We start from the raw sequence: 8730 nt of genomic DNA on the forward strand, positions 1-8730 counted from the left end.
CAGGCGCCCCGATTCTTGTTTCATCATCCTAAACTTTCTTTCACAGTGATTCTGGTTCATAGGTGGCATACAGAATCCCAGATATAGTTTAATGTTCAATGCTGCTGAGGTAGAAGGTACATATATTTCCAAGTGAATTGAAATGGAAGGGGCCCAATGGGCACATAATTAACTTTAGGAATGTTGATTCAGATACCAAAAAGCAAGTTATTAATTTATTCATTCACGTATCCATCCAACTAACATTAGTCATTTATTCACTATTCCCCAAATAAAAATGTTATGGGAACAAATGGGACTGAGCAGAAAGGCAGAGGTGGAAGGTATGGCATAACCGACAATGTGACCTTTAGGTTAAGATTAAAGAGTCATAAAGAAACTGTCAGATGAACAGTCAAGCCAGTGGGGGCAGCAGGTAATGGCGGGAACATGCGGGCATAAGAAAAGGCCACAGAAAAGAATCACGAACATGTCTGGAGTGTCAGAGGGAGAGTATAATCACCAATGGCACAATAGTTGGACAATGGGGAAAGGATAGAAGATGAGTCAGGGAAGCAAATTTGTGGACAGATCTTGAAATGCCTTTTTGGTCAAGCTAAAGATTTTGGATTTTGTCCTCTAAGTTATGGACAGGTTTTTAAGCAGAGATATGGCATGATCAACTTTGTTCTTTATAAAGATAATGTCAATGGCTCCAGAGAGTCAATTCATTTGGTTAAGAACAAATATCAATCAAACTGGCTGCTTGGCATCATAGACAACATAACTGGTTGATTGACTGAGTACTTCACATTTTCAGCCAGTTGTTTTGACATGTGTATATAACACTTCAAAATAAAAATATATTCTTAGCATGCCTGATTTAGTCCATAATTTTTTATGACAGCTATCTTTAAGAGTTAATTCCATCATAAAATTATAAGTACAGATTTTAACATACACATATATATATATATATATAATGAAATTTCACAGTAAATTCATACAAATATGAAATTTCATATGTATATAAAATCCACATATATATCAAATATACATAATTTTGATATAGATAAGCATTGTGAAGGACATAAGCTGAAAAAATATTAAAAAACAAACAAAAAAGGACACAGTCAAAACTTCTGTAAAGTATAATCGCATGCTGTGTTAAGTAGTGGAGGTGAAATGATAAAACAATTTTAGGCTGTATTTTATGTCATCATTTGACTGATAGGATCTTGAACTTCCTCCCTAGTAGTAAATAGGTAATCAATTTATTTTTATCCATAAAAGGTTATGCATTTTAAACTGATCTATGATTTCTGGCATTATTTGTAATAAGTCAATTTGAGCAGGATATTTTATTGAACAATATTATAAAAGAAGTAAACCAAACTAAACCTAGATGTGAGCTTGATGCTAATTTCTGTGTCTACTCCAAGTGGGAGTTATAAGAATAAATAACAGAAATAGTTTTATAGTTTTACTAACAGAAAAAGTTTTCAACACTTCATTTGAAGAAAACAAAAAAAATTTGGGATTATTGTCCTCGTGATGTCCCATATCATCAGAACAGTGAACTGCAAATGAATAGATGGCCAGTTGGCAGAAATGAAAGAGGCTTTGTAGAAAAAGTAAAAGATTGGCCTTGATGTCTGCACAGCTCCCTTCTGACACTTTCTTTTTCTTTTTTGCTCCCATATTAACAAAATGTTTTACTTGCCATTTCTTCAGTAAGATATCAACAAGAAACAATAAACAAAACATTGATAAATAAATTATTTTAGTGCATAATTTTTCTGTTATTTCAAATGACTCTGGCTTATAAAAATTTGGAGCGAGGCTCTACCAGATCATGTGTACAAAGCCACTAAACAAATGAAACATAGGGCTGTAATGGAAGTAAGCCATATGGATACCAAAGAAGCAAACAATAAATGACCACTACAAATATGAGTTTTAATAATCCCAAATATCTTTGAGACGTGGTTAACTACAGAGACCTCAAGTATTTGATATGTACTCAACTTGTCTCATTAGTCTCCTAATACTGTATAATGGATCCTCTAACAGATTTTAAAACTGAGGTGTCAGGATAGTTCCAATTATTCTTGTTATCTTGGCATAATAATGAATGGCATCCTCAAAAATACTCAATTTGGATGACAAGTTATATGATCATTTATCTATAACGTGTGATACCTTCTCTAACATTTTTTTTTTGGCCATCCACTGGCCTTCACCTTTTCCCTAGGGCACTATACATCCCCTTGTTTTGGAAAGTTAGCATTGAGAGCTTTGACTTTCAGATTCAGTTGTATCTATGATTCAAGCATAGTTCTCTTCTTATTTTGATGGGAGTATGTTGGCTGGTAAAGAGGGCATATATAAATTTAAAGCATATCCTTGGCACCAACATGCATGAAATACCAGAATCCATCTGTGGATTTTACAGTGCTAATCGACAGGTGCTATAACTCATAAAATGTTCAGAGTCTACAACAGATAATAAGAGCACCAGATGGGACTTGCCCGACAAGAAACTTCAAAAAGCTTTTCCTTTCTCTCTACAAAATCACCAAAAATATTTACCATAAAATATTATTTGTTATGAGGATAGAAAGCACATGAATTGGAAAGGAATTTAAAAAAAAAAACACACAAAAACAAAAACAGCTCATTTAAACTCAGACTTTATAATCTATGAAGTTGGCCTTACAATGTCATATCTAAACTCATGATATTGGGGCACCTGGGTAGCTCAAGTAGTTAAGCGTCTGACTTCGGCTCAGGTCATGATCTCATGGTTCATGAGTTTGAGCCCACATCGGGCTCTATGCTGACGGCTCAGAGCCTGAAGCCTGCTTTGGATTCTGTGTCTCCCTCTCTCTATCCCTCCCTGACTAGTGCTCTGTCTCTCTCTTTCAAAAATAATAAATGTAAAAAAAAAAAATTTAATTTAAAAAATAAATAAACTCATGATATTGCCAAACATGCTTTAAATAGTTATCATGGTATATACGCATATGACATATAAATTATTTATACAAACATGCTATATGTACCTATAAATATAAATGCTTACAACAAAAATATCTTTTAGCATAGCACTTTTCATTCATCAACCCACAACCCAGAAGTAACTATTTTTCACATTTTATATGTCTCTGTGTCATATACTTATACTTCAAGGTCAAATGGTAAACATTTTTTATGGACTGTCTTATCAGTACAGGAAGATACAGCTCTCTTACACTGTATCTGCTTCTGTTCTCCAATCTGCTCAAAACAGTCATATCACTAAAGAAATACACATTGTTTTCATTGCTCTGATTATTTTCATTATAGTTTCAAACTGTAGGCTGCAATTTTCATAACTCCACGTAGCATCTAAAATTTATATTTTTAATATCTGTTTACAATGTGTTCTTTAGTAAAAAATCCTCACTTAACTTTTATATCAGTTGTAACTGGGACTCTCTGGGACCCTCATTTTTTTAAATGTTATCAAATCGACTTTATTTTTAGAGGAGTATTAGGTTCACAGCAAAATTGACTGGGAAATACAGAAAGTTACCATATACACTCTCCCCTACATATGCACAGCCCCTCCAAATGGTAACATCCCTCACCTGAGTGACACATTTATTACAATCCATGAACCTACCACAATGACACAACTTCATCACACAAAGTGCATTGATTATATTATGGTGCACTCTTGGTGGTGTACATTTTATGGGTTTTGACAAATGTATAATGACATGGGATCACCATTACAGTAGTACACAGAATAGTTTAAGTGCCCTAAAAATCTGTGCTCTGCCTATTCATCCCATCTTCTCCATTAGCCACTGGAAACCACTGAGCTTTTCACTATCTCCATAGTTTTGCCTTTTTCAGAACACCGTATAGTCAGAATGGTACAGTATTTAGTCTTTTCCGATTGGCTACTTTCACTTAGTAATATGCATTTAAGGTTCCTTTATGCCTTTTCATGGCTTGACAGCTCATTTTTGTTGTAGCACTAAATAACATTCCATTGTGTGGACATCCTACAGTTTGTTCACTTCTCACTATTGAAGGACTTGGCTGCTTCCAAGTTTTGGTTTGTAATGAATAGGCTGCTATAAATATTCAGGTGTCTGAAATTACTGTAGCAACTCCATCTTTCTTTAAATTAGTGTTAACATGGTATATTTTTCTCCACTCATTTACTTTTAACCTATCTTTGGCTTTATATTAAAGTAGGTTTCTTGTATACAACATATACTGTGTCATGTGTGTTTGTGTTTAGTTTTCTCTGACAGTCTTTTAATTGTTGAATTTAGACCATTAACATTTGAAGTGATTGTTATTATTATTGTTATTTCAGAAACATCATTTTTATTAACAAATGAGGGCCACAATTGATAGCTTCTCAAACAGAAAAAAGACAGTCCCAAGACAACGGAGTGTAAAATTATAGCAGACAGGCTAATTAATACTCTTTGCCCTATTCCTCTTCCTCAGCACTATCCATTCTGACCTCCTCATAATCCTTATCAAGGGCAGTCATGTCCTCACAGGCTTCAGAAAATTCTCCTTCCCTCATGCCCTCACCCACATACCAATGAACAAAGGCATGCTTGGCACACATCAGGTCAAACCTGTGGTACAGGTGAGCCCAGGCCTCAGCAATGGTTGTGGTGTTGCTCAGCATACACACATCTCGCTGTACTTTGGCCAGGTCTCCACCAGGTACCCTAGTGGGAGACCGGCAGTTAATGCCAACTTTGAAGCCAGTGAGGCACCAGTCCACCAACTGGATGGTATGCTTGGTCTTGATGGTGACAATGGCAGCACTGACATCTTTGAGAACCACACCACCATGGTACAACAAGCAATAAGCCATGTATTTATCATGTTGAGGGTCACATTTCACCATCTGGACAGCTGGCTCAAAGAATCCATTGGTGATCTCTGCTACAGTAAACTGTTTATGGTAGGTTTTCTCAGCAGAGATAACAGGAGCATATGTGGCAAGAGGGCACCAGATTGGTCTGGAATTCTGTCAGATCAGCATTTAGGGCTCTATCAAATCTGAAAGAAGCAATGATGGAGGACACACTCTGGCTAATATGGCAGTTAAGTTTAGTGTAGGTTGGTGTTCTATATAGAGGTTTCTACCACAAATGTAATAGATGGCCTCCTGGTCTACCACAATCAGAGTGCTCCAGCTGGTATGGGTAGTGAGGATAGAGTGATAGGGCTCAATTACAGCTATGGAAACCTGGGGGGCTCAGTAAATGGAGAACTCCAGCTTGGACGTCTTGCCAGAATTGACAAAAGAGATGTTCTATCAGTAGGAAGGTGAACACAGAACCAGTTACCCTCCAAAGCTGTGTCTTGTGGAAAACCAAGAAGCCCTTAAAACTGGGCTTCTGGTCAGCCGGCTTACAAAAAGTTAGTCCGAGACAGGGTCAATGATCTCCTTGCCAATGGTATAGTATCTTTGGGCATATTTACTGGCAGCATCTTCCTATCTTTGATGAGCTTCTCAGGGTAGAAGAGCTGGTGGTAGGAGCCAGTGCGAACTTCATCAATGACTGTGGGTTACATGTTTACAAACACTGCCCTGGGAATATGCTTGCCAACACTCATCTCACTGAAGGTGTTGAAAGAGTCATCTCCTTCCCCAATGGTCTTGTCACTTGGCATCTGGCCATCAGGCTGGATGTCATGTTCCAGGCAACAGAGCTCTCAGCAGGCGTTGCTGATCTGGACAGCCTGGCCAACGTGGATAGAGATACACTCATGCATGACTGAGACTTGTAGGACTCCTCGGGACTGGAGGAGGTGAGGGGATGGCAACAAGGATCTCCCACTGAGTCTGGAGGAAAAGTAGTAGAAGTAATTATTGATATAGTTGGATAGCATCTTCCATGTTTGTAATTTTCTTTTCTTTGTCCTATTCTTCTTTTCTTTTGTCCCTTCTCCACCTCTTTTTCTGTCTTCTCTGGTTTTAGTTCAATATTTTATATAATTCCACTTTCTTTCCTGAATTTGCATATTAACATGCTTGTTTCATGAAATATTTTTGGTTTCCTTAGAGTTTGAAATGCACATTTACAATGAGGCTGGGTCAAATTCAAATACATTATGTAATCTCATCAATACTGCAGGAGCCTTATAACAAAATATTCCCAATTCCTCCTTTCTGTCCCTTATAGAATTGCTGTCATTCCATATTCCAGCATTTATCCATATGCTATAATTTCGGTAGAGTTTGTTAGATTACTTGACAAACAAACAAGTCAAGTAAGAGTAAGAAAACTAAAAGATTTTATTTCACATTCATTTATTTTTTTTTCCCCAGGCTTTCCTTTTTTAATGAAAGATAAAGTTTTATACCTTTGGAGTTTTCTCCATGAAGAAATTATTTTCCCAATTCTTTCAGTAAAGGTCTGCATTATTTTCTTTCTCTTTGAAGAGCTTCTTTTTCCATTTCTTGTTGATTAGATAAGTTGTCCAAGAATTTTCTCTATTTTTTTTCTTTTGGCTTCAGAATGCATTTCTCTTTATTTGGATTTGAATGCATTTCAATCATGTGGAATTGAATGTTTGTTTTCTTTCAACACATTAAAATTTCATTTCACTGTTTTCTGGCTTGTATGATTTCTGACAAGTCTGCTTTAATTCTTATGCTTTTTCCTTTCTAGGTAGGGTGTTTTTACTCCTATTCTGGCTTCTTTCAACATTTTTTTCTGTCTTTGGTTTTTGTACCTTAACTGTGATACACCTGATTGTAGACATTTTACTATTTATCCTGGTTGGTTCTCTGAGCTTTGTGGATTGCTAGTTTGGTGTCTGTCATTAATTTTGTCAGTTTTCAAAATTTTTATAAATTTTCAGTCATTATCACTCCAATTTTTTCTTCTGCTTTGTTATCTTTCTTCTCATTTTGGTATTCCCAATTATATATAAATTACTCTTTTGAAATGTCCCACTATTTTTAGATATTCTGCTCTGCTTTTTTTACTGTTATTATTCATCTTTCTTTCCTTTGCACTTTTTTGGGGGAGTTATTGTTGACATATCTTCAAGCTCACTTACTCTTTCCTTAACGTTATCCAGTCTACTGATGAATCCATCAAAGGTATTTATCATTTCTGTTACAGTGTTTGATTCCTAGTATTTTCTTTTTTTAAAAAATATTTTTAATGTTTATTCATTTTTTTTGAGAGACAGAGAGACAGCCTGAGTTGGGAAGGGACATAGGGAGAGGGAGGGAGACATAGAATCCAAAGCAGGCTGCAGGCTCTCAGCTGTCAGCAGAGAGCCCAACATGGGGCTCGAATTCACGAACTGTGAGATCATGACCTAAGCTGAAGTCAGATGCTCAACTGGCTGAGCCACTCAGGTGCCCCAAATTCCTAGTATTTTCTTTTTATTTTTCTTAGAGTGTCCATCCTTCTGCTTACATTACTCATATTTTCTTGTATGTTGCCTGCTTTTTTCCATTGGAGACCTTAATATATTAATCATAGTTATTTTTTTTCTTTTCAAAATTTTTAAATGTTCATTTATTTATTTTTGAGAGTGAGAGAGAGAGTGGGATCAGGGGAGGGGCAGAGAGAGAGGGAGACAGAGAATTCAAAGCAGGCTCTGTGCCATCAGTGCAGAGCCCAACAAGGGGCTCAAACCCATGGACCATGAGATTATGACCAGAGCTAATGTCAGAGGATTAACTGATTCTGCCACCCAGGTGCTCTTTTCAAATTTTTATTTAAACTGTAGTTAGTTAACATACTGTGCAATATTGGTTTCAGGAGAATTCAGTGATTCATCATTTACATATAACACCCAGTGCTCATTACAAGTGCCCTACTAATACCCATCACCCATCTAGCCCATCCCTCACCCATCTCCCCTCCATCAGGTCTCAGTTTGTTTTCTATCTTTAAGAGTCTCTTATGGTTTCTCTCCATCTTCACCCCCCCCATATGTTAATCTGTTTTATTTCTTCAATTGCACACATAATCATAGTTATTTTAATGTCCTCTGTAATAATTCCAAAATCTATACTGCATGTAAGTCCAGTTTTGATGCTCACTTTGGATCATCATCTTCATTTTCTTCTTGCTTTTTAGCATGACACTTGTTTTATTGAAAGGTGAATCTAAAATATTAGGTAATTCAGTTGGCAGTTGGGCTCTACTTAAGGTTTACTGCAGCTGTATGTGCCAGGGGCTTTAGTTTCTTCTTGTGTCCTTGTTTTTGTCTCTCCTGTTGTCTTCTGGCTTTCCTAAAAACTCCTTCTTAAATAGAGGCTGAGCCCTGCAGCAATTTTAGTTATCATCCACTGTTATTATACCATGCTGTTGTTAATGTCATAGTAAAACGTGGAATAGAGAAGCATTCTATTATGTTATGATTACATTTTAGTCATAAAATGCAGATGGTCTGTGTCCCTGGGTTATTACCTTCAAAAGAGTTTTGTTGATTTTATTTCCTACCTCAGGAGAGACAGGAAGGTTAGAGAGGGCTGGAGTCAAAGAAATGCCCTTTCCCACAGATGTGATAAGTCTCTAGAAAAAAATCTTTTTTCTTGGAAAGCTGGCATTTCTTATGAAGAATGCTCTGGACATATTGCAAAATGTTTCATTTTCCCCTCCCTTCCCAGAGACATGAGGTGATTTTTGTTTTGGCTCTTTACATTAAGTTCCTTGTGAGGGTCTTAGAGATAAACCCCACAGAAGGAGACCCTCC

The 8730-nt window shown here is 36.5% G+C and overlaps 1 pseudogene; it reads right to left on the minus strand.

The window, feature by feature from the left end:
- Positions 1–4459: 4459 nt before the first annotated feature.
- Positions 4460–5781, minus strand: LOC132672678 (tubulin alpha-1C chain pseudogene; annotated as a pseudogene).
- Between the last annotated feature and the right edge of the window lie 2949 nt (positions 5782–8730).

Source organism: Panthera onca, chromosome C1, assembly GCF_046562875.1.
Source record: "Panthera onca isolate mPanOnc1 chromosome C1, mPanOnc1 haplotype 2, whole genome shotgun sequence".
Classification (NCBI taxonomy): Eukaryota; Metazoa; Chordata; class Mammalia; order Carnivora; family Felidae; genus Panthera; species Panthera onca.